General features: G+C 41.3%; 1 protein-coding gene across 12 annotated transcripts in view; it reads right to left on the minus strand.

The window, feature by feature from the left end:
* Positions 1-16,774, minus strand: part of LDB2 (LIM domain binding 2) — a 413,802-nt gene that overhangs the window by 246,073 nt on the left and 150,955 nt on the right. The gene's annotated exons all lie outside the window — the stretch shown is intronic.

Below are 16,774 nucleotides of genomic sequence, written 5' to 3' on the forward strand. Positions count from 1 at the left end.
CAGTGTATAAACAGATAATCATGGACTGTGAGACCTGTGTTGTCACAGGTGTGGCCACATGTCATGGGCACAGAGAGAAGGGGACAGTTGATCCTCCTTACGGAAGTAGGGAGAGGGGTGGGCTGTGAAGCCTGAGATCTGGCTCCCCAGGAACAGAAGACAAGGAAGATCCAGGCACATTCCTTCTGTCACAAATCTTAAAACTGCTCACCCTGTCAGCCTGACGGGTACATGACAACACTCATATTCACCTTGAATAGTCTCTTCTCCAAGGTGCATTTATTTTCTTAGAATGTTTCCATCTGTATAACTTCCTTGGAGAGGTTTACTGTGACTTCCCCCATCCCCTCTTACTGCACCCCCTATAGAGACTGATTAAAATCCCTGATTTGTTCTCATGGCACTTATCGCTTGCGCACAGCAGTTATCACAACTGAAATTAATTAATAATTAGTGCTTTGTTTTATTAGCTCTCTATTCCTCAAGAAACTAAAGTCTGAATTATCTAGAGTCTAGATTATAAACCCCAAGAGGGAACTAATCCAAACTTTATCTCTAGAGCAAAAGAGCAAAAGTAGAAACACAATACGTATTTGTAGAATGAAAACGAGTGAATAAATGCACCATTTCTTACGCAATGTGGTTTCTTGTTTTTACCTACAACCTGCTCCAGTTGTTTGAATGTGTAGATTACAGAACTCAACCCATGTTTCCAGGATTGTCTACTGTACTTGTATACACAGGGAGGTGGCCTCCAGAGAAAGGCACTTTGCAAGTCCTAGAAGGCTCTAGATTTGGAATTTCTACGTCAGAAAGGATAGAGAAGAAAGAGACTTTCTGAGATCCTGAAGGGTGACCACAGAGCTGGGAATCAAAGCCCCATAACACAAAGAGCACGTGGCCAAGCCAGCCCCTGTCCTCCTGACTAGCTCAGCCCCTTCAAGGGCAAAGGGCACTCATGAAAGCGAGGCCTCCACGACAGACTCCACGACATTTTCTCTGGGTTTTGTATTCTTGAAATGCAACCATCTCTTAAAACCACAGAGCAGTTTCTGAAATCCAAGCTCCAGCCAAACAAAACCATTGGCCATTTCCCCAAACCACCTTCTCATCAAAGCCATTTCCTCCCTTGGAAAGGGCTTCTTCCACTCTGTTCATCAGGGTTCTCCAAATTAACCATCGCTCACTCCCTTCCTTCTCCACTGCCACACTCACCTCCATCCCTACCTACGAAACCCTACCCATTGCCTCCATGACACCTCCCAGCCCTCACAGCAGGACTTCGCCTCTCTTCTCTGACTTCACATAGTATTTTACTCTTGATTTATGACACTTGCCAGGGTATCTTGTATAAAACTTATACCCGTCTCATGCCTGTAAGGTAGACAGAATTCTAAGATGGCACCCAAAATTCTCATTCGTTGGTATTTACATGCCCTGTATAATCTCTCCCCACCCCCAAGTGTGAGCTCAACTTGTAACCAAAGGGAGATATCACTCACATGGTTATGTTGCATTTTATGTCAGAGGGATTTTGAAAGTGCAATTAAGGGCCCTCATGAGATGACTTTGAGTTAACCAAAAGGGAGATTCTGCTGGGTGGGCCTGACCCAATCAGGTGGGCCTTTGATGTCAGAGAGGTGTGACGGGGAAAAGATTCTCCCACAGGCCTTGAAGGAGTGAGCTGCCATGTTGGGGAGAGGGCTACAAGCCAGGGAATGGTGGGAGGCCTCTACAAGCTGAGCACAGCCCCTGGGTAACAGCCAGTAAGAATGTAGGGGTTGCAGTCCTTCAACTACAAGGAAGTTGTAGTGAGTTGAATAGTGGCTTCCCAAAAAGATATGTCCAAGTCCTAACTCCCAAACCCTGTGACTGTAACCTTATTTGGGAAGAGGGTCTCTGCGAATGTAATTAATTTAAGGATCTCAAGATGAGATCATCCTAGATTTAGAGTGCACTCTAAATTGAATGAGAAGTCTCCTTATGAGAGAAGCATGGGGAGAGTTGAGACACACAGACAGAGAGAGATACTGGGGAGAAGACCGTGTGAAGGCAGAAGCAGAGATTGGAATTATGTTGCCACAAACTGAGGAACACCTGGAGCCACTAGAAGTTGGAAGAGGTAAGGAAGTTTTCTCCCCTCAAACCTTTGGGAAGGTGTGGCTCTGCTGACACCTTGAGTTTGGATTTCTGGTCTCCAGAACAGTGAGAGAATAAATTATTGTTGTTTTAAGCCACCAAATTTGTGGTAATTTGTTGCAGCAGCCCTAGTAAACTAATACAGACTAATTTAAAAGGGGATTACCCTGGGTGGGCCTGACCTAATCAGGTGGGCCCATAATACCAGAGATTCTCCTGTGGCCTTGGGGGAGCAAACTGCCCTGTAGTGGAAGAGTTTATGGGCCAGTGAATGGCAGGAGACCTTTAGGGGATGAGCAGAGCCCCCGGGTAACAGCTGGCAAGAAAATGGGGTTCTCAGTCCTACAACTGCAAGGAACTGAATTCTGCCAACAACCCTGAGCCTCAGATGAGCTCACAACTATAACTGACACCTTGATTTCAGCCTTGCAAGATGCTGAGCAGAGGACTCCGTTAATCCATGCCTGGACTCTTCACCCATGAAAACTGTGAAAAAGTAAATGTGTATTGTTTTAAGCTCCCAAATTTGTGGTAATTTAATATGCATTAATACAAACAAAATCACTCACCAAATAGGTTGGCTCTAATTTTTGCATCTCATTGGATTTGATGCAGTTAGTAACACCTGCTGTTACAATTAACACTCAAAAGATTCTGAAGATGACTCAAAGAATAAAATCAAATATGTGTTCCCTATAGACCATGTTTCTTCTGAACTATTTTTAATGAAAAGGAAAGTCAAGAACTTTTATCTCATCACTAATAAGCAGTCTTGTCTTTATTTATAAAGAATCAAGAAACACGAATTTAGATCCTGGTTCAGTCACTAAATAGCTGGGTGCCTTGAACAAGTCAAAGCCAATTAACTTCTTGGTATGCTATCTAGAAAAAACCATTTCAATAGCTACTACTTATTGAGAAACTCCCATGATATATTATTTGTGAATCCCCTTACACCACTGCCAGATAGACATTATTTTCATTTTTCAGATGAAAATAGTGAGGCTCAGAGAAATTAAACACAATACTGGAGGTCATACAATTACTCTGTGACAGGGCAGTGATTTGCAGCCAGAGGTGCCTGACTCACAGGCCTGAGATATTTGCATTCAAGGGGAGGGGATACTTTAAGGACCTCCCTAAGGGGTCATCCTGGAAATACAGATGGAGTGTGTGATTCCCAGAGCACCAGGGAGACGACCCTCAAGCATCTCCTCTGAGTTGTGTCACACCCGCGATCCTGGCAGTTTCACTGTGAGGGGTTGACTTAAAGAACACCACCCGGAGCCCAGGCAGGAAGACTGCACAGATTTACAACTCGTTTCCTTCGGCTGGTGGGAAGGAAGTCAAGCGTGAACCTTCTGAGCTTCAAAGTTATTCTCAGAGCCCATTTGGGAATAAGCATACATCTTCAAATTTATTCAAACTTTAGCAAATTCACAACGACAAATGTAACAGTTCTGTAAATTGAAGTTCATCTCTTGGCAGTTTTGGAAGGTGGGAGAAAATGCCAACAATAAGGATTTGGAAGGAAATAAATCTTTAGATTCCCTGAAAACATAGATAGGATTATAGAAGACATATGGAGGATCCCATACTACGTAGAAAAAGCAAGTTTATAAATGTCAGCTTTTGCAGCATCGATGTCAGAAGGATTTAAGCAATCCACACTTAACTTTGGCGAGAAAATGTGCTGGAGGTACCCATTTGCCATGAAGAACTAATTATTCTTAACCTGAACTATTTCTGGGAGGGGAGGGTGAGGACGGAGGGAGATAAGTTTCATCATCCAGAGCAAGAGATCAGCTGTCTTTTCATCTAAGCAGGTAACATTTAAAAATGTTCCACTCTTCTGAGAGATTCCAAATGGAGCTGAGAGGTCACTCTGGTGGGCATTCTTATGCACTATATAGATAACCCTTTTTTAGATTTTAATGCATTGGGATAGCTTAAAATAAATACCTAAAACTATCAAATTGCAACCCAGTAGCCTTGACTCTTGAAGACAATGGTATAACAATATAGCCTACAAGGGGTGACAGTGTGATTGTGAAAGCCTTGTGGATCACACTCCCTTTATCCAGTGTATGGATGGATGAGTAGAAAAATGGGGACAAAAAAACTAAATGAAAAATAGGGTGGGGGGATGTTTTGGGTGTTCTTTTTTACTTTTATTTTTTATTCTTATTTTCACTTTTTCTGGTACAAGGAAAATGTTAAAAAAAAATAGATTGGGGTGATGAATGCCCAACTATATGATGATACTGTGAACAATTGATTGTACACTTTGGATGATTGTATGGTATGTGAATATATCTTAATAAAATTGAATTAAAAAAAATAAAAAATAAAAAATAAAAATGTTCCACTCTTTAAAAAAGCTGCAGACTAGTGGAATGGTGGAGGGACCACAATATGAGCCTCTAAGGCAGAAAATTCAAGTTCTGAGTCCCTTGGGGTCTCATTGTCTTATCTGTACAATAACAACGGTCACTGTGGCACTTGCTCCTAAGCTAGTGGTGAGGAGGGAATGAGATATGTCTATCAGTCCTGTCCAGCAAATCTTATCTTATCCCTGGGCCTTCTTCCTATCCCTTAGAGTGACAGGCCCAGGGCTGAATGAGATACAGCACTCACCTTCAACGAGCTTTCAGATGGTCCAGATTCATGAAATAATTTTATAGATGGCAAAGCCTTATCAGACCGTTTGTCATGTCAATGCATTAGCCAATTCTGGAGTTTATTGTTGGACACAGTTGAAAAATGCCAAGACAAGAATCCACAAAGTGTCTGAATTTTGTGGGTTTTTTTTTTTTTTTTTTTTTTGGCAAATTAAAATATCAAAGCAAGAATTTCTCATTTTGAATTACAAATTGGAATCTGTAACTGTCTCTTTTTAGGAAAAAAGCACAGTAATATTGGAGAATCTTGAGGTCTGTTTGTTTTTTTCCTTTCCAAAGAAATATAAGTAATATATAAAATTTTATTTCAAAAACAGGGTGTGGGGAGCAAACAAATGGTATTACATTCATTCCCTTGTTTGCCTGGGGAGGCATGGTGGTTTGAAGCTGTTTGCACCCCAGAAAAATACGTTCTTAAAGTTAATCCATTCCTGTGGGTGTGAAGCCATTGTAAGTAGGATCTGTTGATGAGGCTATTTCCATTAAGCCTACCTCATTCAGGATGAGGCTTAATCCTGTTACTGGTGCCCTTTACACAAGAATGAAATTCAGACAGTCAAAAGGAAGCAAGAAGCTGAAATGGAACCCAGAAGAGAAGGAAGAGACCAGCAGACACCACCATGTGCCTTGCCATGGGACAGAGGAGGCAAGGATCATCAGCAGCCAGCCCCAGAACACCACAGTCTTCAGGGAGAAAGCATCACCTTGATTTGGACATTTTCCCAGCCTCAAAATCATGAGCAAATAAATTCTCATTGTTCAAGCCAAAACAATTCATGGTATTTGCTGGAGCAGCCTAGGAAACTAAAACAGGGCAGGCCATCTTCCTTTCTCCTCTGAAGGATCTGAATGGAGATTGTGCCAATTAAACAGAGCCATGGTGGGTGCCAAAGCCCAGAGCTAAGAATGGGGACAACACAATGGAAACAATTGTCAACAGATCCAATGGGACCTGGGGAAAGATGCTGCAAGTATCTAACGAGAAATAAAAAACTTCTTAGAACTTCCGTAACTAATGTCTATAAGGCGATGCTGAAGATGGGCCTGGATTTAATAAATCTTTTAATATTTCCACAGCTGGGCCTGCTCACATGGTACTGGAGGACCATTTTCTTAAATAAGGCAAGGCGCTGGTCTGACATCAGTTTAACAAGGTAATTATCAAGTGAAAAATAGCTGCTGCACTGCTGTGAACCTGAATAATAACTCTCATAATTACTGATTTTGGGCCCATCTTGTAAAAAAATAATAGAGCTCTAAGTACTAAAGCATTTTATAGGAAATACATTCAGGTACAGAGTCTAGAAATGTGGAGGACTCTTGAGGATATAATTAGTGGTTTATTTACATAATCAGTTAAATACCATTTATCATTTCTCTTATGGTCCTTTAGAAGGAAGAAGCACATAAGCATGAAAGCATTCAGTTATTTTATGAAGGCAACCTTGAAAAAGTTGATTATTGTATTTCTTTTAAAGCTTGCAAGTTCAACTTTCCTACATTTCTCAACTGAAAACTGGATAAATGTAATTAAATTTACATGTATGACACAAGAATCCTTTCTTAGCACGATGTGACTTCAATCCCTGGGATATTTTCAAACCTTGCTTTCATTCCTAAAACACACACAAATAACCATCCTTTATCTGAGAGCCACCTCGGGGGGCCGCCTTTTATTCAGAAACAAGAGTACCATGGGGATGCTGTGTCTGTATGTGAGGGAGGAACTGCCCAAGAATTACCGACCTGGCTTGTCTCAATTAGATTCTGAATGAACTCTTGTTTTTCCATTGTTTTCAGTGTAACCAGCCCATCCTGTCATAGCAAACGATACATTTTCCAAAGTAAACCAAAGACAATCAAACTGCAAATAAGATTACTCAAAGGCAGGAATAAGTAAGACAGGAGAATTTTTTGAATGGTCTGCAAAAATAATATAATGCACTTTTTGCTCTAGATAAGATGGAGAACATATTCTGATATGTACATGAATAATTGTGCTATGTCTCATAAAAAGGGAGTGGCTTTATTGCAGTGCTTGCAGGCAACCTTACTTCCTCCTTCTACAGATCTTCAAAATGATTATTTATGTCAATTGTTGTCAACTTTGAGTCCTCATGACTTGTTGAAAAGCTGAAGATGTATGTTGCATCAAGTCAGTTCTCATCATTGCATATATTAAAGATAGTAACAATTGGGAAAGGATCAGCTTTATAAAGATAAACAAACCTGGAATAATTGTTGTGTGAAGCTGACTTTCCTGGAATGAATAATAAAAGCAAAATACATGAAGGCACCAAGTTCTGTAAGCTCCTGAATTCAAATGCTCCAATATGAGTACCTTGATTAAACAATAAATAATGAAACATACCCTTGTGGGTAACTTTATTATGGATTCTTTACATTTTTAATGAAATCCACCTGAACATTGCTTAATACGGTTGTCAAAGAATGTTACTTAACCTGACTTCAACACATGCTTTATTTTACCCTATCTGCATAAATAAGGTGTGTTCAACACCTGAAAACATAACACAAATGTGAAGATTAAGCCATACACTGACTTGTGGGGAGGATGGCTCAAAACAGCTCACCCAAATAAAAGAGAATGGTATTGAAAAATATTGAAATATTGAACACATTGACCAAAAAGTAAATCAAAACCTCAAATACCATCATGGACCAGTACTATGCAAAGGAAATACTGCATCCTTCTCAGCTTGACACTGATTTTTTGAAATGCTTTATATTAAAAAAAAAAATGGTCCCAGTGTTACATTTGGATATAAAGTCTAATTACCTGATGTGGAGCATGATCAAGAATATGTTCTAATATTTTTATATGTCCCAATAATGTCCATTTGAGCCTTTTCTCCTCCTTTGCTAGTTCCCACTCAGGATCATGTATTACACTTAATCATCATTGTCTCTTCAGTTGCTCTTTCTCTTTCTCTTTTTAAATTGTGGGAACATATATACAACATAAACTTTCCCATCTCAACCACTCACAAGCATACCAATCAATGGGATTAATCGCATTCATGCCATCATGGCACCCTTACCACCTTCCATTATTAAAAGTTTCCCATTTCCCCAAAAAGAAACCCCATAATGCCTTAACTCCCCATTGCCCCTGCCCTCCCACCCCTGGCAACCTGTACTCTAATTTCTTTCTCTACGCACTTGCATGTTCTCCTGTATTTTCTTTGTATTTACCATGGGGATTAAAATTAACATTCTAAATCTATAACAATCCATTTGCTTCGATACCAATTTAACTTCAATAATAGACACAAACTATGTTCCCATACCCTTTCATCTCCTTACTTCTATGTAATTTTTGTCACACACTACATGTTTACACATTATGTGTCCCAAAACATTTTATGTGTTTGTCTTTTAGATCCTCTAGGAAGTAAAAAGTGGAGTTAAAAAATTACAGTAGTACTGGCATTTATATTTACCCATGTCATTATCTTCAGTGGAGCTCTTTATTCTTTATTTGGCTTTAATCTATTGCCTAGTGTCCTTTCCTTTCAACCTGATGAACTCTCCATAGCATCATAGCATCTCTTATCAGGCTGGTATGGTGGTGGTGAACTTTTGCTTATCTGGGAATGTCTCCCTCATTTTTTAAATGATGGTTTTGCCTGATACAGAATTATTGGTTGGCAATTTTTTTGCTTTCAGCACTTTATGTCCTCCCACTGCCTGCTTGCCTCCATGGTTTCTGAAGAGAAATCAGCATTTAATTTTATTGAGGCTCCTTATTATGTGACATGTTGCTTCTCTCTTGCAGTTTTCAGAATTCTCTATCTTTGGAATTCAACAGTTTGATTTTAATATGCCATACTGAGGGTCTATTTGGGTTTATCCTGTTTGGAGTTTGTTGAGTGTCTCAGAAATGTATGTTCATGTCTTTCACTAAATTCCAGAAGTTTTTAGCCATTATCTCTTTGACTATTCTCTCTGCCCATTTCTCTCTTTCTTCTCCTGGGACTTTCACAATGCATATACTGGTGTGCTTGATGGTGTCGCACAGGTTTCTCAGGCTCTGTTCACTTTTCTTCATTCTTTCTTCTTTCTGCTTCTTAGACTGATTTCAAATATCTTACCTTCAAGTTCTCTGATTCTTTCTTCTTCCAGCTCCAATCTGCTGTTGATCCTCTCCAGGGAATTTTTAATTTGTTCCTGTGTTCTTCAGTCTGTTTGGTCTCTCTATTGATATCCTTTTTGTATGCGTCTATCATTTTCCTGATTTCTTTCAGTTCTTGTCTTTGTTTTCCTTTAGCTCTTTAAGGATATTAAGGAGCATTTTTTTAAAAAGCCTTCTTTTGGTATATTCCAGGTCTGCTCCTCCTCTTTGATGGTCTCTAATGCTTTAATTTTCTTCTTTGCCTGCACCATCACTTCCTGTTTCTTTGTATGTTTTGTGACCTTTTGTTTAAACCTGGATATTTTTGTATTTTAATGTATTATTGCTGGAACTTAGACTCTGAGGTATCTGTTCCTTAAGCTGGTATCCAGCTAGTGTTATAACAGAATTTTCCTTGAATGCCAGTAGCTAACAAAAAAAAAAAAAAAAAAAAAAAAAGAAAAAGAACAAGAACAAGAAAAAGAAAAAGAAAAGAAGGAGAAGGAGGAGGAGGAGGAGGGAAAAATGAAAACACCTTTCTGCTCTCCTTCAGGGCTTATCTATAAAATGAGTTCAGAAAATAGCCCCAGGCCAAAGCATAGCAGCCTCCCTGATCCTCTCTGCATGTGCGTCTTATCTTGGGCAGGTGCATGTGGCCCTGGGAATTCTCCAATTCACATGGTTCCAAATGTCCCCTCTTCCTTAGGAAACAGTTTCCTCACAGTCCTGAGTGCTGCACTGTATATCCTACAACCAGCCAGTTCCCTGGCCCAAGTAGCACAACTTGACCACTCGCCCACAGCATTCTACAGGAGAGCTTGGTGAGCTGCCTTCTACATGCAAGGCTGGTTCTGAACAGCATGCTTCCAGTATATACACGAGAGTTACTCTGCTCCCTCCAGAACTGGAACCAGGGATCTGCACTGGGAGCATGGGCCAGCTCTGTGCTAAGCCAGTGAGGGGTCCTAGCCAGGGTGCTAGGAGAACCTACTGCTTTTAAGTTGCCTTTATCTCAATTCAGCATTCTCCCTGTTACTGCATTCCTTTAACTGCTTTCTGGAGCTTCAAGAAAGATTTTTCTCCCAGTTCTTGCTGGTGGTTTAAAGCTTCTGTGGGGAGACAGAGCCCTGAAGCATCTCACTCTGCCCTCTTGATTGGGGTGAGATTTGACAGTGAATTTTAACTCCATGAGAACAGACCCAACAACCATCCCAGATTTCTCAACAGCTTGACTTATACCTTATATAAGAGGGAAATTAAAATTCACCATATCATAAAGGTCAATTATAAATATGATGATAATTTTATCTTCAATTTGTATAGCACTTTACATTTATTCAAAGCACTCTTCTGTCCATTATCTCATGTGATCACTAGTGTAGTAGTAGCGATGAGAGAATGGGAATATCTGCTCAATCTATTGTTATGGCCAATTTGCAACTCTTGCTACCATCAATTTGAAACCACAAATGGGAAGAGATTCAGTCTCCCTTTTTCCCTTCTAAAGTCTGTCAGTTCAACTATTGATTGTGGGCTTTCTCTCAAGTCTCTTTTTATAACTAGTCCTAGATTCTCCTCCATTAATAGCACAAGAATATTCTTTTTCTGACAAATTAGTTGATTTTATTAATTTAAGGTAAAAGTTTTAAATAAAATGGAATCAAAAGTAAATGAAAAAAATTGCAATGAACTGCCTGCCCCACTAAGACAATGTCTAGCAAATAGCAAGAGTTCAGTGAATTCTGAATGAAGGAATCAATGAATGAGTGAACAAACAAATGAACTTTAAGTGGAAGTCTACTTTAGTCCTAACTTAATTTGCTCCGAACCTCACTGTCCTAATGAAGACTACTGTTAAAAAGAATCCCTCATTAAAACCACAACGTCAGAGGCTAGGGCCATCCAGAAACCATTTAGCACGGCTCCATGTTTTAAGGAAAGCATTTTCCAGAGTCATCTGAGACAATAATATCTATATCACTATGCAATGCAGATGCCAGGGTCACAGGCAAGAATCCATTCCAGTAATTAACCATCAAGGACAACTCTGAGCAAGTGCATTCTTTTCACTAAGATAAATCTTGGGATGCAATCGAAATCCATTTCCTCTCATCTAGTTCGTGGTAAACAAGATACAGAGCCCAAAGGTGCCCCAGACAGCGTCTGGCACTTGCTACATGTTCAACAGCATCTTCCTCTCTGAATAAACCGGGGATGGAAGTAGTGCCCACTGTTGGACAGGTGTCATAATAGCAGTAATTTGGGACTTGTTTATTTAAATCAGTCTTTCTCCCAATAGGTTATTAAATTCTGAGTATTTCCACATACAAAGAAGATAGGTCTTCCCTGGCTCTGCCCAAAGCCAGAGATTTTCCTACTATGGGTTGAATGACTCAATGAATCATGAAAAGGACCCTCTATTTTAATGCCAAGTGCCTGGCATGTCATAGATTCTTTATTTTCCCTTCTTCAGCCACTCATCCATTCATTTATTTATGCAATAAGCATTTATTATGTGCTTCCACGGGTGGCCCTAATTAAGGGCACATGTACATCTCTACAGTCTTCACAAGTACCCTATCATGTTAGCATTATCATTACCTTGATGCTACAGAGGAAGAAACTGGCGTTAAGAAAGTTTAAGCAACATGCCAGATGTCACACAGATAGGGTGGAGCAAAGCCTGAAAATGAAACTGTGTGGATCCAATGTCCCTGATTTTAATCTCTGCCCCCATGAATGAAACCTGTATGAATGAGGAATGTTTGCAGGAACAAAATTACTTTACAAGGACTGCATCCTTTCGAGGAAGCTCAGAGCTTAAGTACTAGCCTCAAATCCCAGGTGGACACTGTAGAGACATGATTCTAGAAAAGACACATGCACCGAGTCTGGGCTTGTAAATGCCTTCTCCCCCATTGCTGCAGTGCATGCTCTCTGAATATAAATTTTACACTTGTGCCATGGTAGTTATTAAATGTGGTGCCAAAATGCCTTATGTGTATTATCAATGAGTAAGCTTCCCCAAAATATATTTTTAACCATGTAATATGATATAAAAGAGAGAAAGAGAAAGTAGTAGAGAAAGGGAAATGCTTTCTGAATTCCTATATAGCAAGCACAATAAAAATACAGCTGGGTAAGGTAGTGAACTAATAAAAGCAAGAGGAAAATAGTAACCAGAGATGGTGAAGCTTCTTCGGCCTCATAGAATTTATTTATCTTAAAGGAACATGTCCAAATATGCAACATATAAAAACACATATTACATGACAAAATTGGAGAACTTAGTCAGTACTGCAATGCTATCAGAGTTTTTGGAAAAGAGAAAGTTGGGGGAAAGTGCAAAAGAGAAACAGAGAGTGTGGAAATGGCCCCACAAAGGGGCTGATTTGCAATGCTTCAAATTATCAGAGACACTCGGTGACTGAGGAAAACAGAAGAAAATAGAAGTGTGGAGAGTGATGGCATTTCCTGAAACGACCTGTTTTTTTGGAAAGTGAAAATCCACCCCCCGATCCCCCAGCAGCCAAGGAGGACTGTGGACACCAATAGTCGACCAAGAACAACACAGGTATTTGGTCTTGTTGCAAATCCTTGTTCCAGAAGCATCTGGAGGTCAAGAAGAAATAAGTGTATGGTATAGAATTACTAGCATCCACCAACTCAAAATTACAGACAATAATTAAAGGATTAATGAAAATTTTATGTGAATTGTCCTGGGCCACAACATAGAGGCAGTATGTGCCCATTGGAATTCGATCAAATAACAACCACAGCTAACATTTACTGAAAATTTCAAAGCCATGGCAACTCTGCTAAGTACTTTACATGCATCATCTCATCAAATCCTCAAAACAACCCCAGGAGTCAAGCCCATTTGTTGCCCCACCTTACAGCTGAGACCACGGATGCTCAGAAAGTGACTTACCCAAAGTATACAGGTAGCAGGATATCAGACTTAGAGCCCCTGCCTGAAATACATGCATTCCCCTAAAAAACTAGAACCATAGGAGTTCCTTGAAACAAGATGACATTTCAGCGTTTGCAATCACTCCCCCCACCCCCAATTTCCAAAGCAATGCCAACCTAGAAATAACTTAATCAAGTCTCCTGGAGTTTTTAGCCACCAAAAGTACACAGCCCCCTGAATGCTCAGCTGCCCTTCTTCTCCTTACCTCCTTCCTCTTACTAGAGCTGAGCATAGGTTTCTGCAGTTAAAGCCTGGGAATAGGGCATAATCTCTTCAATTCTGCATTTCAGTAGGAGCTGCTGGCTAGAGAGGTCATTCCTGGCAGGTGAGCTCCAGCAGACCCACAAGCCTCTGCATTAAGTGCACACGATGAGAGCCTGCTAAATGGGAAGCTTCTGTGATGCAGAAGCTCTTGTGATGCCGAGGTTTCAATAGATTTGTTTTCAATAGTAAAAGTCAGTACCAGCTGCCATATGCTTCAAATAGTTCTAGGCTCTTTGATTATATTATCTCCTTTAATTTTCACTACAAGCTGGTGATGGTAGCTTTGCACCCATTTTGCAGATGAGGAAATGGAGGCTATGGTTGCCATACAAAGCATGGATGAAAACCCAGGAATGTCCACGTTGAACACTCTTGCTCTTTCTACTACACCTGCAGCCTCCCAGCCTCCGCAACACCTGCCTGGCCTGGTCCTCAGGAGATCTTTCTCCAGGTAACTCTCCCAGAAGGGAACTATTTCCTGAGTGCATTTGGAACCAGCTGTTTCCTATAGATGAAGAACGTGGCCAACATGGACCGGATGCAGGCCAGTCCTGGGGGTAGAGTACCAGCAGCTTGTTACCTGGTGGTGGTTTTGAGGGCTGTGAGGATTAGGGCAGTGTAGGGCACAGTTCTGCTACATGCCCAAAATGTAGTAGAGGAAATCAATATTTTGCTTGACACCAACCATGAGGGATCAACCAAACCTTAGAATAGTCCCTTCTATACACAACAGGGAAGAGACATAACAACACCAGCACGCTGGACTGACAACTGGAAAGCAAGAATGCAGAGGGCTTTGAGGCCCCGGCCCTCTGCTTCCTTTCCTTCTGTGTCCAATAAAGGCACGGTAAATATTCATTGACTCTTACTGATGTCACTGGAAATATTGGAATTGGGGGCACCATTTCTTTCCCCTGACCCATGGGATGAGGTACTCACCCTACTCAGGGAATGGAATGTGTGTGCATGGGGGCGGGGCACTGACTTTGGAGTCCATGGGCCTGATCCCAGTGACTTGCCAGCTGTGGTTCCACCTAAAACCATTCTGGACCAAGACCCCATTTTCTGAAAGGTCCCTCTTCATGTCTGATAGTCTTTATTCCACTGAACTCCTCTCAAAGAGGGTGTCATCCCTCCCCCATGCTCTTTGAGAATCCACCTAAATCAAGGGAAGAATGCCTTCTCTGCAACTGCCTACCTCTCTAGCTACTGGAAAAACGCCTTCTTGACAGTCCACAAGACAGGAGCACCCACGAGGCCTTAGGGATGTACAGCTCAATTTCTAACTGGCTTTAGGGACATAGAGCCCAATTTCTAACACAGTCCCGTAACCTTGTCCATCCCAGCACTCCTGCACACCAACCACAGCCTGGTATCTAGGAAGACACCAGGAGTTTCCATCTGACCCCTGACCCACACTTTCTCCACCTTCCCAGTCATGTCCCATCTGGTGGTCCCAGCCCCATGACGAAGTGAAGGGCTTGAGGGCTGGGGTGGGTGGAGCAAAAGGGAGGAGGGGCTTTCTGAAAGAAAGGAGCAGAGTATCGCAAAACATAATTCTTTCCCAAGTTATTATACTGCTAGGATTTTTTTCCTCTTGAATAGATCAGGTCAAACCCTAGAGTTCATGTCTCAGCACATGGGGTCTTCCTGGGAGGAAAGGTGGATCAAGTTCTTCCAGTAGACTGTACAACACCAACAGGGAGCCCTAATGAAACCATGGACTATAGTTAGAAGTACAACTACAGTAATATTCTTTCATCAGTTGTGACAAATATACCACACTAATACAAGGTGTTAATAATGGGGGGGGGGGTTTATGGGAGCTCTGTAGTTTCCGCATGATTTTTCTGTAAGCCTACAACTTCTCTAATAAAGAAAGAAAAGAAAAAAAAAATCCAAAGTTCTTGGTAAAGAGATTGTTTCATCAACACCTGCTTGGTAATATATGCTTCCCCCCAAAAGCTCATTTATTCATTTATTCATACAACAAATATTAATTGAACACCTATTTGTGCAAGTTACAGTATTAATCCAGAAATTCAGTAATAAACAAAAAGGCTCTGTCCACATGGAGTTAGCACTCTAATAGCACCCTAATAGGGAGAGATGGACAAGAAATAAATAAGCAAACAGATACAAGATATCTTAGAACCAGAGGGACCCTCTAAAGATACAGAGATAGGGGAGGGGTCAGACAAGTCTTTTCTAGTAAGGGCTAAATCAACCTCACCTGGAATATTTCTTATTAACTAGCATGAATGTACTTTGGGGAAATGTCTTACAAAAACAACATAATAGCCCATTCTCACTTTCCTCCTTAGAAATCTGGAGCTCCCAGCTCCCTGGGAGACATGGGAGAAGAGCTGTGGCTTCTAGCCCAGGGCCCTCCAGGTGTTTTCCCAGGTGGGCACAGTGAACCTGGCCCAAGAACAGGTTAAGGTGGCAGCTCAGAGCACTGTTGAAACAGCGTGCGTGGGGCGCCCCTAAGCAGGCGTCACCTCCCCCGTCTCCCTAGTCCTGGGCTGTCAATCAGCTGTCACTTGCCAGCACATCCTCAGCGTGTGCATGTCACCAGGCTGTCAGCAAGGCAGCTGACGAGACTCGGCTCCAGACTGTCAATCATCTTTGCTTCTCTTCTCCGCTCAGGAAATATTTTGGCTCGGAGAAACAAAGAAACCTGGACAACAATGGCCCATGGTCATGCGTTTACTTCTGGAACAGGCACTGATTCTGCTTCACCCCCAAAGGATGTCAGAGTAGGGGTTGGACAGAGGGAAGAGTGAGACTCTGTCTTATTAGCACAGGCACTAAAACTGTTCATTCTAGTTCCCTGAGCAGACTCTGATGGATTCCGGAACCAACAAAGCACAGGAACATAAAACAATGATAACGCGAAGTTATCTGAGCGTATGCCTCAGGAAAAAAAAGTCTCAGAGGATTGATGACTGCTTGATTCAAAATTATTCACCATTGGTCAGGAAGCCTTTTGGGGAGAGAGTAATTGCTGGACTGCTGAGTTCATTTATCTCCTAGGGTTTTCTAAAAAGCAGCTTCTGAGCCCAGTTCTCCTCCTCTCTCAGGCATGAGGCTGCTAGGGGTGCCCACCATGCTGGGGAACACACCAGAACTCATCAGGACACCCATGAAATTGGCTTCCCAGAGCTTGTGGTTGGGAGTTGTTATGTTGAAGGTAAAGACACTCTAATAGCCCGCTCTTTGGCACACTCAGCTTCCCTTCTCACCCAAAATATTTATTAAAGATGCTCCCAATCCCTTAAAAACTCACAATACACATATCTCAAAAGACGTTCCTGGCAATGGGCTTCAATTAGTCAGCAAATCCAAAATCCACACTGTCCTGCTCCAACCAGTTTGCCATGATTACAACATCATCATATGCAGAGATCAGCATAAATAATCAACTAGACTCATGCACTACTTCCAGAGAGCATGAAGATGTCTAAGCACCCTCAAAAAAAAAAAAAAAAATCACCCTAGTAGCTTTGGAATAGATTTAGCCACCATCAGATCTTTCAATCATCTTCATCAAGAGCCCTACTATCAATTTTCAAATGTTCT

This window comes from Choloepus didactylus, chromosome 3 (genome assembly GCF_015220235.1).
Source record: "Choloepus didactylus isolate mChoDid1 chromosome 3, mChoDid1.pri, whole genome shotgun sequence".
Taxonomy (NCBI): Eukaryota; Metazoa; Chordata; class Mammalia; order Pilosa; family Megalonychidae; genus Choloepus; species Choloepus didactylus.